At 33.9% G+C, this 22,590-nt stretch overlaps 1 protein-coding gene across 8 annotated transcripts in view; it reads right to left on the bottom strand.

The window, feature by feature from the left end:
• Positions 1–13,554, bottom strand: part of LOC6033267 (trissin receptor) — a 116,988-nt gene extending 103,434 nt beyond the window's left edge. For 5 of the 8 annotated variants that reach the window (XM_038255894.1, XM_038255888.1, XM_038255891.1 and 2 more), the window contains exon 1: positions 12,371–13,554. The gene's annotated coding sequence lies outside the window, so the exon portion shown is untranslated. The remainder of the gene's footprint in view (positions 1–12,370) is intronic. The other 3 variants (XM_038255889.1, XM_038255892.1, XM_038255893.1) reach the window with 3 other exon arrangements.
• Positions 13,555–22,590: the final 9,036 nt, after the last annotated feature.

The following is a 22,590-nucleotide window of genomic DNA, read 5'->3' as shown; positions in this document are numbered from 1 at the left end:
GTAAAAAGTGAGGAAGGCATCAACCACATAGGTGGATTAGGTTAGTTTTTTTTTTTGCGTTCAAAATTATTGGATGCGAAACAGGGAAAACTGGATTTGGGTCATAATTTTGGGATCAATTAAGTGGGAAATGAAAATTACAGCTCTCATTAGGGAAAGCGAGCTTCCTCGGCAAGAAGTGCATTTCTTGGAAAAGTTGCTCGTCCAGAGCGCATAATTAATGCATATTTGACGGGACTTCTTTCCCTTATATTCGAAGTGCTCCAAGGGTAAATGATTCGTTGCAATGTTATAAGTTATATTTTTGGCAGAAGTTATTACTTTCCACACACATTTTTTTAACTCGGTGAACTCGGCCTTATCAAAAGAAGTTCCAATATTTTTGGGCGCACAAAAAAAAGTTTGATTTTGGAACGTTAAAATTGTGGTTTTTTGAGTAATTTTACCAAAATTAATCAGAATTTTACATAAATTCATCAGAAATTGATTAAAATTCACAAATAGCTGAGGAATATTAGCATCATTTTTTCTGTGTAGAAATAATTTGGTCGCTTAACACAACTACAAATTTTAATATCTCATGACAAGGGGCGGTATGACCCTCTCCAAGATTTTTTTTTATTAAAACGGTTTATTTTTGTGATTTCTATTGGTTTTTTTTCTAATTCATGCCATTCGCCTCCATCTTACACAACAACATTTTAAATTTAAATTAACAGTAAAAAGTATTTTTTAAATAAAAATATATCATACACAGTTCTAAAACCGAATATTCTTCATGTATGCATGAACTGTACTAATTATTATAATTTTAGGTGAAACTTATTTGAGAACTTTTGCAGACGAAATTTTTTTCTCGCAAATTTGAATGCAATATTACTCCAAATGTCTATCTTTTTACGTTATCGAAAAAATATGAAGGAGAATCTTTTTAACCGAGATCAATTCATAAACCTTTGCAGGGAGGGTACATATTTCTATGTTTATACTTTGCCAGCTTAGTGCTTTTTAAGGGAAAAAAAACTTAAGAAAACATTCTAGATCTGTCTCATTTTATACAAAACACATAATACATTTCCAGATTAAAAGCAAAATAAAAGACCTCGTTGAAAAAAGAGGTCCAAAGAGCATTTAAAAATTTATTTTGGAATGGAGCCATTGTAAATTTTTTTTGTAAATCGAGTTTTCTTATCGTTTTTTTTTTACATAATTGCATAATGCAAGCAATTTTGATCGAAAATGCATTCTCGAAAAGGGATTTTCCGATCAATTCGAAATTCTCGGTTTTGACAATTTTGACATTTTTAATCTTATTTTTTTGATAACGTAACATTGAAAGGTTTTTTTTTATTTTTGAAATTTTTTCCAACCGGTAAAACCGGTAGCCAATACAAATTCCATGCACTTTTAAGATATTTTTCCAATAACAGTTTAAAAAAAAATGCGGTTAAAGATCTTTTTGTTATTTCCAGGGTGGTCATAGTTTTTCAAGAAATCAGATTTCAAGTGTTAAAATATTATATATTCGTCAGATTTTGCTGCTGAATTAGTTTTGCTCGAAAAAAAAATATTTTTTTATTTAGTTTACTTTTAACAGCTTTTCTAGAAAACATTAAAAAATTTCAGATGTGTTTTTTGAAGTTCGGCATTTTTTCTGTAATTAAAAAATTTCGTTTATTTATAAAAATATCGAAATTTTTCATAGTTTATTTAAAAATTGCACCCATTTTTAATTAAACTGTCCATGAATTTAAATATTTTTTTTCAAATTGCGATTAAAAAACACAAAAAATTATAAGCTTCCGAAAATTTATTCCGTTTGACGATTTGAACTAGTTTTTATTAAGACAATCTTGACATTCTGAGAATATTGAAATAACGCTTGTCTTAAACAATTTATAGTGAAATTCTAGTTAACTAACATTTTGAACTTTTCAAAATTGTATGCAAATTATAATTTTTGGAGGCTTTCGAACAAACACAAAAAATCGAAAAAAATAACAGTAAAATATTGATAAAGTGCACCGATTTCAAGTTATAATCATTTCCACGTATTTTTTTCGAAAAATGTGTTATTCTTTAAATTAAAATAAAAAATCTCTCTAAAAAATTTAAAAATACTATTATTTGGTTCTTTGCTTACCGAGATATCAAATCATCGGAAAATGATAATTAAGAAAAACCATTATCTTTTCGAGTTCTACCCAATCAGGTCTTTCTGATCATGGAAGCTTTTGATTCAATTTTCATAGTCAAAAAATGTAACCTTTGTGAACTGTGCTTCTTCTTATAACTTCTTACAGTTTAATTTAGAGAATTTTCTTAGCTGCTTGAAAATATTTGACTAAAAAGTGATTACAATTTGAAAACAAATATGCTTATTAAAATATCCCAAACAGTAATTTTCGATCGCAAATTTATTTTACATCCCAAATTAGCCAAATGATTTAATTATGAGTGTTTTGTCTTGAACAAACTTTGATTAATGTTAATCCTAATTATCAAAAATTTCAAGCAAAAAGTATCGTAAGACATATACATTGAAGCAGTTTTGACATTGCCACCAACTGTTTTAAAATCAGATTATGATAAAACTTGAATTCCTATTTTCCGTTCCCCGAGCAGACGGAAATAACTTGGGAAGGTCAGTTTTTGATATTGTGAGAAGATCGAATTATGTTATTGGGATGATCGGATTAGTTGTTAAAATAACAAAAATTAATAACAAAGATTTGTTCGAAGAATAACTTAAACTGTTATTATGTTGTTATTGCAATAACAAACCAATAACACAGAAGGAATCATGAAGGAATAACAAGATTTGTTATTTTGTGCGGAGAGGTGGAGCAGCATAATAACAAAAAATGTTATTGAGCTGGTATGTCTCCATAACAAAAAAAAGTTATTGTTTTGGTTTATTTGTAATTTGCAAATAAACCTGCAGTTGCCATAACTCCACTGCACTAGTCAGGGCTGCAGAGTCGGGTACCTCCAAGCGACTTTGAATCCATACTTTGAAGACAACTCCGACTCTGGATGCACGATATGACGTCAACGACGACTTCAGCTCTCCAGAAATACCCGACTTCACAGATTCCGACTCCAAGTAAAAGTTGCTGAAAATTAGATGAATCCGATGCAGTCTCCGAGGTCTCACTCCAGCTCGAACTTCAACGTCAGATCCGACTTCCTGGCTCTGTGAAAATAATAACAGTTTTTGTTATTCACACTTCAAAAATTCTCAATAAATAAGTCAATTCCGTTAGGGAATATAAAAAATTAAAAAAAAATGAACTCTCAAAAGTTAATTTTATCGGATTAATTTTAGCTTGAAACCCCATTTCATGGTGAAATAAATGACCCCGATGAAATTGGTCAAAATTATTTCATAGTTCTAGCCAATTTAAGCAAAGTCTCTTAAGGGGTATATCAAATAATTAAAAAAATCAACTTTCAAAATTTCAACTTTTTAGAATAATTTTAGCATAAGGACCCCATTTCATGGCCAAAATAATGACCTTGACGAAATTGGTCAAAATTATCCCATAGTTCTTGCCAATTTTAGCAAAGTCCCTTAGGGGGTATATCAAATAATTAAAAAAATCAACTTTCAAAATTTCAACTTTTTAGAATAATTTTAGCAAAAGGACCCCATTTCATGGCCAAAATAATGACCCCGACGAAATTGGTCAAAATTATCTCAGAGTTCTAACCAATTTAAGCAAAGTCTCTTAGGGGGTATATCAAATAATTAAAAAAATCAACTTTCAAAATTTCAACTTTTTAGAATAATTTTAGCATAAGGACCCCATTTCATGGCCAAAATAATGACCTTGACGAAATTGGTCAAAATTATCCCATAGTTCTTGCCAATTTTAGCAAAGTCCCTTAGGGGGTATATCAAATAATTAAAAAAATCAACTTTCAAAATTTCAACTTTTTAGAATAATTTTAGCAAAAGGACCCCATTTCATGGCCAAAATAATGACCTCGACGAAATTGGTCAAAATTATTTCATAGTTCTAGCTAATTTAAGCAAAGTCTCTTAAGGGGTATATCAAATAATTAAAAAAATCAACTTTCAAAATTTCAACTTTTTAGAATAATTTTAGCATAAGGACCCCATTTCATGGCCAAAATAATGACCCTGACGAAATTGGTCAAAATTATCTCAGAGTTCTAACCAATTTAAGCAAAGTCTCTTAGGGGTATATCAAATAATTAAAAAATCAACTTTCAAAATTTCAACTTTTTAGAATAATTTTAGCATAAGGACCCCATTTCATGGCCAAAATAATGACCTTGACGAAATTGGTCAAAGTTATCCCATAGTTCTTGCCAATTTTAGCAAAGTTCCTTAGGGGTATATCAAATAATTAAAAAATCAACTTTCAAAATTTCAACTTTTAGAATAATTTTAGCAAAAGGACCCCATTTCATGGCCAAAATAATGACCTCGACGAAATTGGTCAAAATTATTTCATAGTTCTAGCTAATTTAAGCAAAGTCTCTTAGGGGGTATATCAAATAATTAAAAAAATCAACTTTCAAAATTTCAACTTTTTAGAATAATTTTAGCATAAGGACCCCATTTCATGGCCAAAATAATGACCCCGACGAAATTGGTCAAAATTATCTCAGAGTTCTAACCAATTTAAGCAAAGTCTCTTAGGGGGTATATCAAATAATTAAAAAAATCAACTTTCAAAATTTCAACTTTTTAGAATAATTTTAGCATAAGGACCCCATTTCATGGCCAAAATAATGACCTTGACGAAATTGGTCAAAATTATCCCATAGTTCTTGCCAATTTTAGCAAAGTCCCTTAGGGGGTATATCAAATAATTAAAAAAAAATCAACTTTCAAAATTTCAACTTTTTAGAATAATTTTAGCAAAAGGACCCCATTTCATGGCCAAAATAATGACCTCGACGAAATTGGTCAAAATTATTTCATAGTTCTAGCTAATTTAAGCAAAGTCTCTTAAGGGGTATATCAAATAATTAAAAAAATCAACTTTCAAAATTTCAACTTTTTAGAATAATTTTAGCATAAGGACCCCATTTCATGGCCAAAATAATGACCCCGACGAAATTGGTCAAAATTATCCCAAAGATCTTAACATATTTAACAAAAGAAAAAATAATAACAGATTGTGTTATGGGCACTTAGAAACTTTTCCATTTGTGCGATTTGTGGTAATTTTATTTCTAAGTCAGTATACCGAACGAATAACAAATTTTGTTATTAGAGAGTTTTTGAAATGTATAACATTTCCTCTTATAAGCGTGTTATTAAACATTTTCAATATAATATCACTTCAATACCAAATTTTGTTATTTTATCAGAAACTGTTATTATTTTTTCTTCTTGAAGTTGAACTTCAGGATAAAATAATAACACTTTTTGTTATTTTAACAGGATTTGTTATTGAAATATTATTAATTTTGTTATTACCGTCTGCCCGGGATCGGTGGTCCCAAATTAAAAAATAATGGAAAAAGAATAAAAGCCATTATTTGGATTGAAATTTCATCAAATAACTATATTTATTTTGCTCCAAATAAAAAAAATAATTAAAAATCGTGATTTTATTTCAGAAGCATATTTCTAAATGGCAATTATTTATTTGAAAAAAATAGCATAGCAAATGCTAAATATCTTCTTCATCTTTTGAACTCAAGTAAGATTACAGCTTATAACTAAGTGCAAAGTACTTTTATCGATTTTTTTACGGGAAACACCATTTCGAAGGGGGGCGTTTGAATAATTAATTCTTGATAATTATGGTATCCTCATTGAATTGTACTTTGTTCAAGCTGGAAATTTTCCATTTGTGTTTATAACTGGAATCAGCAAACAAATTTACATTTGCTGATTTGAAATTTTTTCGTCAATCTTTAAGTAATGGTGAATGTTGTATTATTTCCTTGTGTTGACAATTTCTACCTTTTCTTCAGGATAAATTTTATTCATTAAAGAAAATCATGACGGATTATTGCAATCAATTTTCACCACGTTGTTTCTTTTTCCGGAAATATCACTCCAGTTTGACCCTCATGAATTCCGTGAAGAGACCCACTCAGCAGTATGATTTGCATTTCGAAACAGCAGCGGCCAACATCGTCCATCACCGTTTCTGAAACTGCTCTGACCCAACTCTGTCCCATGAATACGACTAATCTCGAGGCACGTTCCAAAAAGTAATTGAATTTCCCTCGAATTTTCTTTCCAAACTTCCGTTTTTCATCTGTATTAGCAGCGCTCATTGTTGGCTCGAGCGAATTATAAAGAGCAACAGCACACAGAACTTTAATTACATTTTCCGATCCAATTTTGACACCCTCTCGAGAGAGCGTGGCGTGTCAACCAGGGCGAGCTATCATGTCTAGCATCGATGCTCAATTAAAGGGTAATCACAACTTCATCACCTTCAGGAATTTTCGTTGCGGGTGGTGGCACGTTCCTGACGCTTCTTCCACGGGAGAACGTGCCTCGCAGACGTCCTTTGGAACGGGGACCTGTAACTTAAGGTTGGAAGCGTTATTGCTACGATACCGCGAATTAATTACCGATAGAGATGGTGTGAGTGTTTTCCTCAGCACATCTTCTTCCAAGTTGTTGCTCGTCTATACGGGTTCAACTTGTTTGGCCTTGGTTCGGTGAAGGTTGGGGAATTAGAAGCTAATGGAGGCAGGGAAGTTTCGACGTACCAGGAATTCCACTCGACTGGAGAAGGTGGCATCAATTTTGGTTAACAGTTTGATGAGAACATGTTGTGATAGTGCCTCAGACGCTATATTGGTTTCCACGAAAGTCTATGTTGGCATAAAGAGGTGTCTAATGGAGTTTGAAGGAAATTTAAATTGCCATAGAATTTGGTATAAACATATTTAATTACATCTACTAGCAGTAGTGCACAAAATGTAAGGAATTGATTAAAATTATTCAAAGAAGTTCACGAAAAAGAAACCACTACCAATCTAGACCTTGCACATTGTCCCCACTAAAACAATGTTTTTTGCATACCAAACATTCCTCCCTCACACCACACTCAAAACCGATCGATCGTTCGACATCGGCGTCGTCGTGTTTGACCTTGAATATACAAAAACGAGAGCACGCAATGTAAACAATAACAAACACGTTTTGTTTGGCTGACCATTCTGTGCATTGTCCTGAAGTTTGGTTGAAGTTGGTTGCTAGAGTCCCGAGTTATAATTACAAATGTTTACTGTAGTCTCACTTGTACGTGCGTCAAACGCATCCTGACCTGAAATCCCTTTGGCCTTTTGTCGCACTTACATCAATTTTCAGGGAGTGTCAAGATAGCACGACAAGATTGAAACAACTTTTATATGAAAAGTGACAAAAATTTTCGGAGCTTTTTTGGTTCTCATTAAATATCTTAGGATTAAAATCGGATTTTGGGGATCTGTGAAGGTCAAAAGATGTGGCATTGCGAGATGCACAAAATGGCGTTCTTAACTCAATTTGGCCCAAAATGCACGTACGACAAGTAAGCACGACGGCGACGACATGGCAGTTACACTGTCTTCACCGTTGTGGCATCTGCCATGTTTCAATTGTAATCGAATCCCAACCAAACTCAGAACAAACCATCACTCTCGGAATTGCAAATGTTGTTGTTGTTGTTGTTATTGGGTGGCAAAAACAATCGCACGAAACGTGAACTGACCGGAACGAGTTTAGGGTGACTTTGGGTTCAACTTTTTTCAACATCTTAAAAATAGTTTCTTATGATAAATATTTTTTACTTCATTCAATTTATTTTTTTTGAATATTTAATAGCTATAATACTTTTTAAAAATCCATAAATTACAATTTTTTAGAGTAAAAGTCACCCTACCAGCCACGTTAGTTTGCGAGAAGGCTGTTTATATTTGCGTGGATTGATTGGCGCTGGCCACACACCGATGGATGGTTATTTTTAACCGGTCAATGTTTAGATGCAACCGTTAGAAGGTGATAGAAGTGGCTGCCGAGTGGCGTTTCAAACTGTCACACTGTACCAGGTTGTCTGTCTGTCCATTCGTTCGTTTGGCCTCTGTGCAATGCTGAACAGATGAAAGTACTTAAGACGAGAGGTTTTGAAATTATTGTGTGAAATTATGGTTTCACAGGTGATAACATTAAGGTGAAGTTACATGGGTAATTCTCCGTCAACTCACACACAAAGCAAATAAAGTAGTAATCCAGCTGCGTGTAAAAGACCTGGGTGTAAAATAAATTTTGCATTATTTTATGAAATTCTGTGTAATATTACATACTGAAATATGTAGCCCATCAGTATGGGAAACCTACTTTACCGAAATGTCAAGCCTATATATGCGTTTATCCATTCCATTCTTCATCTGTCTGATGGCCGAGCAGGCTAAGGCGCCAGTCCTTACTGATGGTGCTGGGTTTGAATCCCGTCGGTTGCAACTTTTTTTTTGTGTTTGCAAAAAATGTACATGCAGTGTGTAATATTAAGTGTTTATTTTGACGAAGGTGATGTGCATGCTTTTGCATGCGATTTTACCATCGGATTTTTTGCTGTGCAGCAGTTTTCCCGATCCCGCTTCGATTTACGTGAAACTATGTCCTAAGGAGTAATTTTTGTCCCTGAGTGTGAATCCGAGCACCAAGTTCCGATACCTCGTGACGGGTGCTCTTCATGAAATATATAAACCCAGATAAATAATTTCGTTGATGGATTTGATGTTTTCGACAAATTTGTAGGAATGGGTAAAGCAAATTCAGGAAAATCTAGGCACGGTTTGACAAAATTATCCATAGAGCAATTCTCTACCTAAACTGGAAATGTTTTTTTTTTAATTTGGCTCTAACTTTGTGGGGGTCTACCATATGACCAAAAAAGCTTTTTTGTGTCATTGGTTCACCCATACAAATATGGTACGTAAATATTCGAAAATCTTTAATTTTTGAATTAAATTTTTGATCAAATACCAAATATGTTGACCAAAGTTGTAGGGATTGCTGAGGACTCTGAAAAAATAGGTACACGAAAGAAAATTGCCGGTTTTTATATTAACTCTGTTTTACAAAAATCTCAATTTCCCATCATACATTTTTTACATAGTTTTAGGGGACAAAACCCCGCAATTTTTTATGAGTTATGATTTTTGGAAAAAAAAATCTAAATTTTATACATAAAAGTTTATTGACCTTATTTTATTTGCATTCGAAAAGTACTTAACAGATTTTTTGATATAGGGCCCTGTTTTCGAGATATAGCCATCGAAAGATTTATTTCAGCGAAATATTTGCAGCTTTTCAATTTTTATAAATAAATCGTCATGGTTTTTCAAAAGATTGCAAAATTTCACGAATGTTTCATATTTTAACATTAAAAATCAGACCTTTAGTTGCTGAGATATCGGCATTAGAAAATGGAAGGTTGTGAGGAGACTCAAAAAACTTCAATTTTCCTGTTTCTTTGTCTTTCAGCCGCTGTATTTCATTATCTGAACTTAAAAATATATTTTCAGAAATGGTCACTAGGGTGGTCCAAATCTGGGCTTTCTCCTAAAAATGTGGTGTCTTCGGAAAGTTGTTCTAAATTTAATAAAGGTCCTACATTTGATAATTGATTAAGATTGAACGACCATTGCGCCCTCCACAGGTACAAATCTGAAACAGTTGCTCTTCTCCATACATTTTGTCAATTTTACTCATAGAAAATTCAAGCGAATAGAAGGAGGGGTTCCCGTCGTCAAAATGAGCTCAAATTTGGAATTTAGCCTAGTGATGGATCAATCTTTGATTTCAGGAGGTAGCCCCAGATTTGGACCACCCTAATGGTTACTCATGGTCACTGTATGAAATTTCGATGTTTTCCAATAATCATAACCCGGCAGCGAATTTTTGATCATACTTCCTATGGCTCAAAAGTTGCAGGGTTTTGTTCCCTAAAACATATAAAAAAATCTCGCAAATAAAAAATATTGATTTTGAAAAATTTGGTTTTTGGTGAAAAAAGATAATTGAAATTTGGCATTTTTTCTGAATATTCTTCAACAATACAGCTTTTTCCAAAACACCAAATTGATCAGAAAATTTGTTCAAAAATTACAGATTTTTACATTGTTACACAAAAACAAAACATTTGGACATTTATATTTTTGGATATGATAAATACGACAAAAAATGCTATATTTTGTGCTTTTGTACAGAGCGATAACATTAGCTTTGGCCTTGGAGAACATTGATTTTTTAAATAATGTTTTTTTTTCTTGATATTAAATCGTGTTTCAACAAATAAAATCATTTTTATGTGTTATTGAAAAATACTAAATTCTGACCATTAAAAAAGTTAGGCTTGAATTGAATTTAAATTAAAAATAATGTATCTAAAGGTTCGGAGAATATATTGGATTTTCAATGTTATGATTTTCAAAATCAGACGATGGTCCTTTACTGAGATATCGGCATTTGAATAATTGTCGTTGTTTGGGTAACCCTCAGATAACCTTATTTTTCCTAATTATTATATTTGAAGCAAAATCGTGTGAAATTTTCTGCTAATAACCAAAAAAAAATCATCAGTGGTGAAAACTGGTGACAGTTAAAATAAAATTGATCAAACGTCCAATTTTAGTAGTAGGATAGACAATTATCTTGAATCTATTTGAATTTGCTAAACATCTATTGGTATTAAAATTTTCAAAAAAAATAAGGCAAATAAATGCATGTTTATATTGTATTGTACTTATCGAGATCGTGCTATCTTACCGTACATAAGTTCTAGCCTCATTTTTTGACCTTCACAGTAAGGTAAGGGCAGAAAGTTGCAATAGGGACCAGAAAAAATCTGGGAGTCGTTAAAGTGAATGGTTTGTTTGCTTGTTTTTTTTTTTTAAACTATCAAATGTTGTCACCTTTCATATAAAATTTAGTTGCGATATGATCGTGCTTTCTTGAAACGCTTTGAAAGTGCGACAACTGGCCAATGGAAATTTCAGTCAGAGATCGTTTCTATGAAACAAGTTTTTAGAATTATTATGATTTTATAAATTTAAATATCAAGAAAAAGGTAAATGAGCAATTCCAGCCCAAAACAGGAATTTTTTAGGTACTTTTTTCTCGACCTTCTCCATTTTCAATGAAACTTTGTAGACATGTTATCCTAGGCATATTTAAGCCATTTTTGTGTATAAGGAGCCAGTTACACTCGATAATGACATTTGAGAAGGGCGTAAGTGTTTTAAATATTTTTGTATTTCGTAATTTAAATATTGCTGTATCTCGAAGCCGTTGCATCGTATCAAAAAGTGGTCAAAGACAAACTTGTAGGAAATTTGACGGGCTCTCTGAAAAAATACACTGAAAGAAAAAAACACACTACTTTTATGAGATTTTTTGATTTTTAAGTTTAAAAGTTAAATTTGAAGGTGAGCCCACGATTTTTTTCGTTCAAATTTTTTGTGAAAATAGCCTAAGATGTTACAAAAAGACTCACGAAAAATGCAGGATGGAGCAACTCACCTAAAAAATACAAAAATCATTTACTAAAACTGTTTTTTTCAAACGTGCTCTAAACGTCAAAATTTTCAAAAACTGAACACGAGAGTCGATTTTCCGGATAATTTTACATAAAAGTCTCCATATTGACCATTGTCCTAAGTCCAATCCTTGTGAAGTTACAGCGGTTTTTGGCAATTTCTATGTGAAAGACTTGATTTTTCAGTCTCGAAAATATGTTTACCGGAAAGCTCGTCCAATTTCCCATAAGTTTGTCTTTGACCACATTTCAATTGGATGTATGGGCTTACAGATATAAGCTAATTTACTATCCAGGTTACTATACTACACTGAAAAAATATTATGTTTTCAGTTATGAGCAATGTAATAAGCTTATATCTGTAAGCCCATACATCCAATTGAAATGTGGTCACAGACAAACTTATGGAAAATTGGACGAGCTGAAATGAAATGAAATCGGAGAGGGTCGGGTACAACCGATTCCCTATTTGACATGGAATTGCCCAAATACCAATTTGTTTCTTAGCCATTCCTTAAAATACATGAAAATATTGTAATGCACCATAACAAACACCCTGGCAAAGACCTCTCACAATGAAAGTCAAGCGATCATAATGTGTCATTATTTCCCGAAGAAAGAAACATCTCACATTAAAGGCTCACATACATCATCCTTGCAGGGTGTTCCCTGGAATAAAAGAAAAAAACCCTCCCAAGGAAAAAAAAACCCTCAAAAAAGATGATTGATGATGTCACACCATTTTCCCGCGGCGGGGGTGGTTCGGAGAGTCTTTCCCAAACTCGTAAATATCGCACACCATTACCCGGTCAGACATAAAACTGTTTTCGCATCACACTTACCCGCGGGTTCCCCCGCCGTATACTCTCCGGTGATGATCGACTAGTTTCGCCCCGATTCAGCCCCGATGCAGTCGCATCTGGTGTCTGCTGCTGTCTTCTAAGCTGCTGCAGTCCATCGAGTTGAAACTAAAGGAAAACTCACTTTTCTTCGTTTTCTCCCAGGAATAAATTGCTTCCAGCTGGTTGCCAATTCTGGGATGATGCACTTCGAAATTCAATGAAGGAAACTTTTTCTATCTTCTGTATTTCATTTGCTCGTATTTCAATTCAACTCTTTCTTTTTCTTCTTCTTCCCCAGAGTTGATTGATTCGCAGAACTCGTCGTTAGCAACGATTCAGCTGGACTCCGGCTGATCCAATTTGGCGTGCTAAACTCACTCACTTTGAGTCGATTTGATTCAATTAGGCCATCCACACTGATCCACTTTAATCCAAACCGGTTGGCGTCGGAGTCGTCACCGCGATCCAGATGATTGATTGCGCCCCGGGCAAGAAGGTCTGTTGAGGTTGAGATTCGTGGGGGTTACTCCTTAATCACTTTATCTTGGAAGGAATTCCAGGAAGAAGTTCCCGGAAGGAATCTCCCAGGTTCGCGTACTACTCTGAACGAAAAAAGGACGCAAAAAAAAACTTTCAATTTCCTCTCCTCGTTAAATCGTTCCACTTGATGAAGGTTTCAAATTCTATCTCTTCGCGGGATTCTTCACGATTTTCCCGGACTTTTTCCTGCCCCGAGGCGACCACTTCCGTCGATTTGCATTTCCATTATCAATTTGCGGTGCCACGAGCGACCACCCCTTAAATATTCCACGTTTTGCACTTCCTAAAACTTCAGGCAAAAAAAAAAATGAAATCCTTCGTCCTCACTCCCGGAAGGATCCGTCGAAGAACCACCCGTCGACGCTGATTAAACGGAATAAGTAATCAACAGCAATTGCTTTGCAGGACCTTCTGACCTCATCCCTTAAGAAAATGTACACCTGTGTGACGGACGACCTTACACCTTAACCCGCGGCGGCTTCTACTACCACAACACAACACACTTCAAAAGGGATGACCCCCGCCACAAATCCGGTGAAAATCCAACCTCACAAATCCGTTAGTCCAGAGTCAGCGGTGTCGTGCCCGGGGAACCATCACGACCGTACGCGGCCACGTTCAGACGGATACTGAACTGAACTTGAAAACCGACCGGCCACGGCTGTGGGAAGATGTGACGACGGAGCCGAACGAACGGCTCATTCACAGCAAGCACGGCGGTACGAATGGCCTGCTGGCTGGTAGTAAACAGCTGATAGAAGGGCGCGAAATCGATGTGGGGCTCGGCGACGACGGTGGACGAAGAGGAGGAAAAACAGTGTGGAAAGCGACACCCCCAAACGGGCGTAGAGAAGTGGAGTGAACTTCAGGAATGGTTCGAGGAAATTACGGTGGGGCAAGAGGGTGTGTAGGATCGGTTTTGTAGCGTGGTCATGCGACACGCACGATTCCTGAACTGGGATGTACGTTGCATCACATTGGCTGATGATTGGTAGGAGAAATCAGTTGCTAAGCAAGAGAACATTGATAAAAGTATTATTACAAATTCAAATATGCATGAATTTAAAAATTGAGACTTGTATTTATAATGTAACATGAAATCAAATCACAAATAAACAATATAAAAAACTAAAACAATACAAACGGCCAAAAAGATCTTCTGAATAGACCCAACTTTTTAAACTGATAGAATACTTTTCAGTTGGTAAATTATTAAAATCTTATTTTTTTAGGCAAGAATTGTCCATTTATGGAACTGGTTTGAACTATCAAATCTGGGAACTTTTTTTTATTAAAGGAAACAAAAATGTAAAACAAATGTCTTGCGATAAAAAATCATTTTATATGATCTAAATTTAAATTATCTGTCGAGTCTGAAATACTTAATCCGCAGAACGAAGAGCAAAATGCAATAAGAAACTAAACAGTTTCACTTATTAGACATTATTGCAGAACTTTTTTCTGTTAAACAAATTACTGTATTCAGACAAGAAACAGATAACCTCTAATGATTTTTAAGTTAAACAAAATTGAAATTCACAATTCAAAAATAGGTTTTCAAAATTTCATTGAATCGTGCGTCAATAAGAAATATTTTGAAATCTATTTAAAAAGTTTGGCATATCCAGATAAATAAATTTAAAAGGATATTTTAAACTGTAAATTTTTTGAAAAAGCAAACGTTTGTACAAAAAAAGACAAAAGCCTACTCAAACATTTACTTTTTTAAAATTACATGGAAACGTGATAGCTTAAGAAAATTTTACAATCTGTAATTCAGAATTATACAAATGCATCATAAAAAAAAGTTCAAAATGTTTCAACATTTTAAGTGAAACAAATACCATTGGAAAATGCATAGAACACGTAGAGATTTGCAATCATTAGTCTTCTAAAAATGAAACATTTTAAGTAAAAAAAATGCAAAAAAAGCTATTTGCGGTTATGTACATTAAAAATTCAACAAAATTCCAAAGATTTTTAAATTAATCAAAACATGCTAAAAATGATCTTAATCGCAGGGGAATGCATTTTAAATTAATTTAATTGCACTGAAAATTCCATTAAACATTTGACTTAATAAATATTCTATTTGCCCGCTCAAGAACCCTTTAAAATTTAAGAACATTAAAAAATCAAGGAATTGAAATGAATGCAAAATTTATGAGAAATTGATGAAATTTAAAATCATTTAAAGTTCAAGAAATTCGAATAATTTAATTAAATTTGATAAATCCAAATTAGATAATTTATTAATTAAATTAAAAAAAAAACAATTATTAAAAATTTAAGTATCCCGTGAAATTAAAATAATTAAAGCAAGGAATTTAAACGTACTTTGTTGAAAGAATTAATTCGTGCTTGTGGCACAGAACTTAACGAAATAAATTGAAGAAATTAAAAATATGAAGAAAGTTTAATGATTTAATGAATTTTAAGAATTTAGAAATTTCCAGAAAATTTGAGATATTTAAATATTTTTATAAAATTCGGAAAATTTTAATAATTTAATTAAATTTAAGAAATTAAGATGAAACATTTAAAAAAAAACTCTAGTTATCACATATATTTACGAACTTTTTAAAAAAAGTAGTTCAAGCGTATTTTATCAAAAGGTCTAGTTTTTGTTTGCTTGCCGTGACAAGAAACAATAGAAGCTGATTCCGTTAGTTAAAAATAGCCTAGTTTCATAAAAAAGTGTAATATAATAAGAATATGAAGCTTATAACAAGGGCTGCGGAGTCGGGTCATATTTCAAGCGACTCCGACTCCGACTCCGACTGCGGCTTTATGCGATTGGCCGACTCCGACTCCGACTCCGGCTCCGGCCTACCAATTCTAGCCAACTCCAACTCCGAGCTTTCAAAAAATGGTTGGCTCTGACTCCAACTCCAACTCCACATATTTTTAAATGTTTCAAAAGTTAGTTAACTGTTATTTCGAAAACATTGATAAATAGGATTATTTAAAAACTCTCTAAGTGGAAAAGAAACGAAAAAAGTTTCTAGTTTTACAAGTTTCATACGTTATTGAAACAGAAATCAAAAAATACCTCCAGTTTTGAAGGCATTTTCAGAATGAAAAGGAAGCTGGCCTTAATGATCGGTTCAACATATAAATTCAATTTGCTCACTTTTAGAGTGGCATTTATAGACTTGATAGTCACCTTGTTTTTTTTTTTAATAATAATTTTAAACGCAACTATTTTTTAAAGCTCCATTGATTTTTTTAAGACGTACATGGACATCACGCCATGCCTTAAGAAGTTTATTATTACAAATCAATGTATCTTAAAAAATCTTCGTTGTCAGGGCACCTTTTTAAATATCCGTTACCTAGAAAATACTTTATTTGGGAATTTTGGATTTATTTTAATTTTAAAATTTTCAATATATTTAAAAGGAGGCGCGCAATACATTTTGCATCTTCACCTAAAACGAAGCTTTATGTATGGTCGCGTCTGCATCAAAATATATGAAAAAACTTACAATTGGATAAAAAACAAAAATCCACAGGTAAAATATTTCCAAGGTTACGGATATTTTAAAAAGATCCTTAAGTTACCTTTCCAAGACAATTTTTTTAGGTACATTTAGTTGCAATGAAAATCACCTTCCGTCAAATTGGCGTAAATTTTCGGCTATGCCTCCGACTCTTACTCCAGCTGATAAAATTAAGCCGACTCCGGCTCCAACTCCGACTCCAGCTGTTCGAATTTTGGCGACTCCGACTCCGGCTCCAGATCCCTAAAAAGACCCGACTCCACCGACTCCGGCTCCGACTCCGACTCCACAGCCCTGCTTATAACAAAAAAAAATGAGAAATAGAATTTAAATAAAACAGGAGGATTTTAATGAAATCCAAGAATTTTTGGGAAGCAACGAAATAAAATTTGAAAAATCCAGGAAATAAAAAAAAACAATATAAAAAAATTCAAATGATTCAATTAAGTTTAAGAAGTTTAAAGGAATCAAGAAATTCAAAAAATTATGGGTAATTCTCCGCCAACTCACACAGCAGTTGCCCGACCCCTCTTCGATTTGCGTGAAACTTTGTCCTAAGGGGTAACTTTTGTCCCTGATCACGATTCCGAGGTCCATTTTTTGATATTTCGTGAAGGAGGGGCGGTACGACCCCTTCCATTTTTGAACATGCGAAAAAAGAGGTATTTTTCAATAATTTGCAGCCTGAAACGGTGATGAGATAGAAATTTGGTGTCAAAGGGACTTTTATGAAAAATTAGACGCCCAATTTGATGGCGTACTCAGAATTCCGAAAATACGTATTTTTCATCGAAAAAAACACTAAAAACTTTTTAAAAATTCTCCCATTTTCCGTTACTTGACTGCAAAAAAATCTGGAACATGTCATTTTATGGGAAATTTAATGTACTTTTCGAATCTACATTGACCCAGAAGGGTCATTTTTTCATTTAGAACAAAATTTTTCATTTTAAAATTTCGTGTTTTTTCTAACTTTGCAGGGTTATTTTTTAGAGTGCAACATTGTTCTACAAAGATATGGAGCAGACAATTACAAAAATTTTGATATAGACATAAGGGCTTTGCTTATAAACTTCACGAGTTATCGTGATTTTACGAAAAAAAAGTTCATTCATTTGAAGATACTTGATGTACCAAATTGAAGTACTTTCCAAATTTGCCAAACAAAATGGGAAATTTATCTGTATTTGGCAAAAACCATGCCAACCCAGGAGTCGACGCCCCTGAACGGATTAGATGTTAAAATAACAAAAAACAATAACAAAGATTTGTTCGAAGATTAACTAAAACTATTGTTAGTCTGCTATTACAATAACAATCCAATATTTAAAAAAAATCATTACGACGAATAACAAATCTTGTTAAAAATAACATATAATGATATTGGCCTGTGCGTGGCCGAATGGTTACGCTGTCCGCGGATGATTCTTGGTTCGATTCCCATCTGCTGCAACCTTCCATCGGATGAGGAAGTAAAATGTCGGTCCCGGCCTTGGTTGTTAGGCCGTTAAGTCATTCCAGGTGTAGGAGTCGTCTCCATGCCATAAGTACAAACAACACACCAAACCAAACCTACTCCGGTGGAATCGCTGGCGGCGGTTGGACTCGCAATCCAAAGGTCGTCAGTTCAAACACTGGGGTGGAAGGTTCCTTGGAGTAAAAAGAAGTTTGGGTGCTCTCCCCATTCAAGCCTTCGGACTCCTAGGTTCGAGCAGAAACTTGCAATAGAGACCACAAAAGACCCGGGGGTCGTTAATGTGGATGGTTTGATTTTTTTTATATATTGGCCTAGTATTTTCTTTTACCAATTTCGTGTGAGATGGTTTTTTTTCTGTCTGAGTAATCTACCACTGAAACCTGATTATAGGTCTATTGTATAGGATCGCCCAATGTTACTGTTGTTGGGCCTTTCTGTTGACTTCGCACGCAAACACCATTGTATTGGGTGAACGCGTGTGTCGACCAGCCGAAAAGCCGTAACTCTTGTAGACCACCTTCCATGCGTTTTTTCTTTATATTGTGCATCGCTAGAACCAGAGCAGTATTGTATTGCTATATAAGCTCTTCTCAGCGCGTGGCCAAGTTTCTTACACAGCACCGCTAGGTTCTGAGCACAACCTTTGCACCGGGCGATAAATGCTAGGCGATTATTTGCACTCGAAAAACGCTTGGAAGGTTGGGCCGGGGAGCCAAGGATTTGAACCCGAGTTTTTTCACAAGCAGGAATTTGCGTTGTAAAGCAACCACCTTACTAGATGGTTTAGAATTACACATGTATTTGAATTACTTAATAATCAAAATTGACAATTTTGTAAAAAAAACGTTCCTTAATCCATCATTAGGTGGGTGGTGCCTTCCTCACATTTACAATGTAATAATGAAAATAGTTTATGAAAAAATTTATACCTGATACAGACTTTTCCAGAAAACATGCAGACTCTCATTTGAAGCAATGTGGCAACCGGGCGTTTCGCATCTGGCGCGACTCTCGCACGTAAACAAAAAGACCCGGCCTTTTGAGGTTAGGCAAAAAATCACCCTTTTTTGCATCTACAAAAATCTTTTTCTTGGCATAACTTTTTAAATACTTAACTAAACAGAATAAAATTTAATAGGGTCTTAGGGGACCCCAAAACGAACAGAATAAGGCGGATCCGGCCAAAATCGGTTCAGCCAGTTCTGAGATAATCGTGTGGAAAAAAATCATGTCTACACACATCCCCACAGACATTTGTTCAGAATTTGATTCTGAGTCGATAGGTATACGTGAAGGTATATCTAGGAGGCGTATTTAAGAAGTTCATTTTTCGAGTGATTTTATAGCCTTGCCTCAGTGAGGTGAGGAAGGCAAAAACTAAATCAATAAATAAAAAAAAAGTAACTTTGCCTCATAAAGTTTTGCTCTTTCTGTTAATCCTGATGAAATTATTCACTCAAATCCACATAAAAACAGACAAAATCGGTTGCTATAAATACCTTGCTCAAATCGGGTGCAGAATGTTTTTCACTTCCCTCAAATATTAACCCTCTCACAAAACATAACTGCAATTTAATCGCACCGCCTCAAGAAAGTTAGCACAGTCTCAGCCGTGCAACCTTCCAAACACGAAATTTATAGCGCCACAACAACAACCATCATTTCAACTTCCGGCCAGACAAAGTTTCTCCCAAGTTCACACCTACTCACAAACACGCACGGTCTGGGGTTCGCTTCTTCACAAACACACAAAATCTGCTACCCATAATTTTCCCATTAGGCCTGCCACCGCCGTCCTCGTCTGGGCCACGTCGTGAAAACACCGTTGCACCTGATGCTAGTAAAGTGCAACAACAAGGTCTCCTTAGTTTTTTTTTGTCGCGTGACACTCAAATGCGTCGCGCGACATGAATTTCGTGTTGCAAGCCCGAACACGACGCGATGAATTTTCCGACTTGATGTGTGCCAGCAAATTCAATGCTGTCAGTTGTTATCGCTGGAAAATGGTGTAAATTCACTCAATTGCTCTTTTGGCACCACTTTTTTGTGCTACTGCTGCTGAAGCTTTCTTCACTCAGCTGTGAAAATGGAGAAAAGCCAACTCACGTGTTCGAGGATGTGGCGCGAGCTCGATGCTTTTTGGCGAGGGTGTGTGAGCTGTGTGTTTATCTTAAAGTTTTTCGTGGTGGATTCTGTTTTGCTGGAGAGTTTTGTAGCTTGGCCTTTTCCTTTATGCTGCCAAACTGTCCGCGTTCCAAAACTGCTCTAATGTTTGTGTGGTTTGTAGCATAGATTTTGCTGGATTTGGAAAGATAGTTTTTCTGCTATATTTTATCTGGCTTTGGAGTCTTTTGGGGGAGTTTGGGGAAAAATGGGGTTTGATAAATGAAAATTTTAATGAACCTAACCATAATGTAGATATAATTGACACTAAACATTAAAATACAAAAATCATCTATTTATAAAAAAAAACTATTCACCCCACATTTTCAGTGTCTAAGAGGGCAAAGTGGAAAATCATGGGAAAAGTTTGTTGCCGTACCTCGTACTGTGTGTGTGAGAGGTTTAAAACCAGCTTTTCTAAAGGGGAGAAAAACCTGCACTAGCTCTAGTGATGTTTACGTTTTCGATAAAAATTGCACACGATTTTGCGAGCTTATATTTTCCCCCGTTGTTGCAGGTTGAACCCCTTTCTGAATAGAGGCGATCATCGATTGGGTTTTAATGGCGATTTTTTTTTTGCGGGAATAGCAGTTTTTTTACATTGGAAAGAATCGGGGAGGGGATTACGATTTAGTGAATAAAATGGACCATATGTTTTTTTTTTGGCAAAAAACGATTTCCTCTGTTTGCTTTTCAAAACGGATGAAGGCGTCAACGATCTGAAGTGATGGGTGTAGTGTGAGCGCAGAAAAATATTCAATTTTTAGATTTTTTTATCTGCCTTGTTATTAAACATGCATATTCAATTTTACACAGTTTTTTTTTAAATTAAATTTTAGTTTAAAATCTGTCAATTGAAAAAAAAGGAATACTTTTTTATGTTATTTAATGTTCAATGTTTAATGTTTAATGTTTAATGTTTAATGTTTAATGTTTAATGTTTAATGTTTAATGTTTAATGTTTAATGTTTAATGTTTAATGTTTAATGTTTAATGTTTAATGTTTAATGTTTAATGTTTAATGTTTAATGTTTAATGTTTAATGTTTAATGTTTAATGTTTAATGTTTAATGTTTAATGTTTAATGTTTAATGTTTAATGTTTAATGTTTAATGTTTAATGTTTAATGTTTAATGTTTAATGTTTAATGTTTAATGTTTAATGTTTAATGTTTAATGTTTAATGTTTAATGTTTAATGTTTAATGTTTAATGTTTAATGTTTAATGTTTAATGTTTAATGTTTAATGTTTAATGTTTAATGTTTAATGTTTAATGTTTAATGTTTAATGTTTAATGTTTAATGTTTAATGTTTAATGTTTAATGTTTAATGTTTAATGTTTAATGTTTAATGTTTAATGTTTAATGTTTAATGTTTAATGTTTAATGTTTAATGTTTAATGTTTAATGTTTAATGTTTAACGTTTAATGTTTAATGTTTAATGTTTAATGTTTAATGTTTAATGTTTAATGTTTAATGTTTAATGTTTAATGTTTAATGTTTAATGTTTAATGTTTAATGTTTAATGTTTAATGTGTATTTTGAAGCATATTTTTTTCTAATTATGTTTAAGTAATTGCAATTTTTCAACATAATAAATGCTCAACTTTTTGTTAACAATTTTTTTTAAATTTCACTTAATCTTGGATTCTCACCTAAAATTATTCAACTGCTCTGCCTGATTCCTAGCATAAACATTCATCAGCTAGAAAATGCGCACTATGCAAATAATCCCTTTCCTGGAAACACGACACTCGTCAGTAAAAAAACTCGTCAGTACATCGACATAAACATTCATGAAACCATAAATAAGTCAAGTAAAGGGTTCATTTTGGATCTTTTGTGGAGTGATGAGTGCTACTGATTGTGCATAAATTACAGCGGGGGCTTGCCTTCGTGTCATGTCGGAGATAAGAAAATTTGGTGCAACTAGAGCAATGGACTGTAATGTTGATCAATTTATTTGTTTTATGTGGTTTTTAATGAATTTTGATATAAAATAAAATTTGATTTAATTTCTATACCACTTAAGAGCCAGATTTTCAATTTGTCTTTTCCTACCAAACTACGTCGGATGTTTAGTTTTCCGAGAAATTATGACCTACACAAGTTATGGCTACCTGATTATATTGTGTTGAATAATTAGTCCCGCTTGCAGAAAAGGCTCGCCGACAAAGGCTGATAAGGATTGATTTACACAGTAACACTAAAGCTTCTCAGGCAAAACAAAACCTATTTCATCAAAACTGTGACGTGCCCCTTATCACATCGTAACTTAGAATCGATCCGAAAATTATGACGTAAAGATGAAAAACAAACCGCTCAAACTTTTATCATCAACTTTTTTTTTATGAATTACACCTGACCTGACAAGCACCCCGTTCGGGTCAAACCGGAAAAAGTTAATCGCACACATAGTCCAAAACGTAAGCACATAGAATAAAATGGGCAAATTTCGGGCTCACCTCAAGCATAAATCTATCTGGGGAAAATAGGAACTTCCTAGGGGACAGATTTATGGGAAAACCTGTTCCGGG

This window comes from Culex quinquefasciatus, chromosome 2 (genome assembly GCF_015732765.1).
Source record: "Culex quinquefasciatus strain JHB chromosome 2, VPISU_Cqui_1.0_pri_paternal, whole genome shotgun sequence".
Classification (NCBI taxonomy): Eukaryota; Metazoa; Arthropoda; class Insecta; order Diptera; family Culicidae; genus Culex; species Culex quinquefasciatus.
The sequence above is the reverse complement of the archived record's forward strand: the minus strand, read 5'-3'. Positions and strand labels throughout refer to the sequence as shown.